The sequence below is a fragment of the Etheostoma cragini genome, chromosome 14 (genome assembly GCF_013103735.1).
Source record: "Etheostoma cragini isolate CJK2018 chromosome 14, CSU_Ecrag_1.0, whole genome shotgun sequence".
Classification (NCBI taxonomy): Eukaryota; Metazoa; Chordata; class Actinopteri; order Perciformes; family Percidae; genus Etheostoma; species Etheostoma cragini.
The window spans coordinates 24511175-24513941 of NC_048420.1; the positions used below are offsets into that span (position 1 = coordinate 24511175).

Below are 2767 nucleotides of genomic sequence, written 5' to 3' on the forward strand. Positions count from 1 at the left end.
GACATGGAATAATGTTTGTTCCTTTTAGTCCAAGCAAATTTCTCAAGTATCAAACAAAAATCTTCATGCATCAACATCTAGATAGAAGACATTATATTGTGTGGTGGGGAAAAGTACACTCTTACTTTAAATATTTTATTAGATATTGTTTTGTCTTGTACTGTCTGTCTTATAATCAAGAATCACATCAATGTAACCACCCAATATTTTATAAAGCCCACGCATACAGTCCCTTCTTTCTAAGTAACGTAGTATGTTTAGTATGTTTGGCAAGATTACCTATTAATCATGTATCAGTATAGGAGTCTATTCAATACACAATGGGTTCATGTTTTAATTTTGTATATTTAAGCACAATTTAGGCCAAGCAGTCTCGGAGATGAGACTTTTCTCTCCATGTCAAAGCTGAGATGGATGTATTATGATCCGTATAAAACTATAAAAATGGATTGGATTGCTATGTTCCAAGGTAATATGATCAGTGACACCAAATGATTAAGGTCTTTTGACATGTGGAGTGTCTCTTATTCTACTAATTAGGCCATGGTAAAGCTAATAAAGTAAAGAAATCTAATGGTTTGAAATGACTGGTGTAGTACACCAGGACATGCTGAGCACCCTTCAGAATGAAATAAAGTGAAAAATCTGTAAAAACAAACCATCTGTTGAGTAGCATGTACATTAGTAGTTATTGTTTTTTCCTCTCGGTTTGAGCTGTTAAACTCAGGAAAGAGGTACAGGGTCCTTGGTGTAAAAATAGGAATAAGCAATCATTTGTCCCTCTCGCGGTTAAGCTCATTAATGAGCAGCGATGAACGTTTGACTATGAATTCTTCAATATATATCTGTTTGTGATGGATGAAAAGGATGAATGTCATTGTTTTTTGTTTTGAAGTATTGCTTTTATCTTATTTTAGTATAGAAAATGTTATATCTGCAATCTGCATTGGCCCCTGAGTAGCCCATATGTTGACTGTAGATTTGTCTTTTAATAGTTTTTAACCCTGTGCTTGTCGTTGTGTCTGTGGCTCTTGCAGCTAAGTAAGTTTCTCAATGTCTAAAACTAATTTCTCCTCAGGGAGACCAAAAAAAGTACTTTGACTTTGATCGGGTCTGGGTCGCGGGTCTAGGTTTACTTAAGAAAAGGAAGAGAAGAGGACTGTCAGAAATAAAAATATCACCAGTTCAGGTCCATCTAAAGATGTAACAAACAGGTAACTGTGTCCAACTGACACCACCCAAAGTGTTTATAATAAGAAAAGAGTCATATGAAACTTAGATTCAGTTGTTTATTTGACTGACCATCGCCGGTGGTCAGTTGATGTGTCCGAGGCAGCTTGGTTCGTTGAAATGTAACAAATAAATCTGCATGGAGTGAATATCAACAGTCTCTGAAGTGTTAATGGAGTCCTCGCAGAGAAATAATATGGATAGAAAGGGCATTGGACTGTTTGCTGTGGTCCTTTTGATGGTACACAACAAATTGGCGATTGTTTTTAGTTGTCACGTTGACAATACGTGTCAGTGAATCTGTAAACTGCATTGAAGCTCGCTGGGAGGAGAGCCGCTTTCACTCTCCTCCCAGAAACTAATATATAGGTTATTTTTTATAGCAGATTTTTAAATAATTTTGTAATTTAAATTACATTGTAACATTTTAACAATTCACCCTTACGAAACCCAACTGTGACGCGGCTGTCCTGGAACAAGAGACAGACGGTGGCGGGAAGCCCTGACACTTAAAGTCATTTAAAATTACGGTAACCAATCAGTGTTGGACCTACAGTCTGTTGAGATGCCTCTCCAAACGTAGAAATGAAGCGCGATCACACCACAGGAAGTTAAGAAAAAATATATTTTGCCGTAAAACAAAGAAACAAAATAATGTAATACACGGCGATCAGAAGATCCACAAAAGGGTCCCGGCGTATTTTTATCGCGTGAAGGCCATAGTTAACTTGCTAACTAATTAATCGCACACTTTTATTTATTTCCAATTATTTTTTTCTCATTTTAATGCTATTATTAACATGGAAAAGTGAATCAGCTAGAGTCTTTAAACGCTTCAGATGGAAAGTTATTCACTGTCAAAGTGGCGCCAAAATGGATGAGAGTCAATGGGATGCTAACTGCAGGTGATGGCTTTGTAGCATCAAAATGGCCCCATAGGAGCTACTCTTAGAGAGAAGAGCCCCCCCCCCCCTGCTTGCAATTCCACACAAGTGTGTGTGTGTGCCTGTTGTTTTGTTGTCTAGCTATATCCGGTGGTTTTTGTAGTTTTTAACATTACTAGATGTTGCAACAGCATGTGAGAAAAGTACAAAGTTTGTAAGGCCTAAAAGAACGTTAATCTCGAGATAAAAACAAATAGAATTGGTTTGCGTTAACACCGTTAATAACGTGTTTGTTTAACAGTCAGCACTAGGAATACGATATATTAGCCACCATTTAGTAGTGGTAGGTAATTCATGTTTTATGCAAATTCCACAGATGATTATAATATTTTAGAAGAAAAACTGAATAAATATGGAGATCCAGAATAAACCATATAGACAGATATGTAACCCAGTAAAACAGGGTTCTTAAATGTAACCAAATATATCTTCATGAAAGAAATCAAAACAAAAAAAGTGAACTAGAATACCGGGGCTTTTATTTTGCCAGCGGGCCCCCGGCCGGAAGTGGTGCAGCTGTAGTTTCCGGGTGCTGAGCAGCGGGAGCAGTGAGGAGAGAAGCCGTTAGCTGAATCCAAATCAGGGAATCCCAA

General features: G+C 37.4%; 1 protein-coding gene and 2 long non-coding RNA genes across 3 annotated transcripts in view; 2 read left to right on the forward strand and 1 right to left on the reverse strand.

The window, feature by feature from the left end:
- LOC117956501 overlaps window positions 1–1379 on the forward strand; it is a 1391-nt gene extending 12 nt beyond the window's left edge. Inside the window, exons 1-2 of the long non-coding RNA XR_004659284.1 lie at window positions 1–192; window positions 553–1379. The exon at window positions 1–192 is cut by the window's left edge and continues 12 nt beyond it. This is a non-coding gene — a long non-coding RNA (uncharacterized LOC117956501). The remainder of the gene's footprint in view (window positions 193–552) is intronic.
- Window positions 1–2767, forward strand: part of LOC117956476 (oocyte zinc finger protein XlCOF6.1-like) — a 59752-nt gene that overhangs the window by 11931 nt on the left and 45054 nt on the right. The gene's annotated exons all lie outside the window — the stretch shown is intronic.
- The window catches only part of LOC117956513, a 6049-nt gene that overhangs the window by 528 nt on the left and 2754 nt on the right, over window positions 1–2767 (reverse strand). The window lies entirely within an intron of this gene.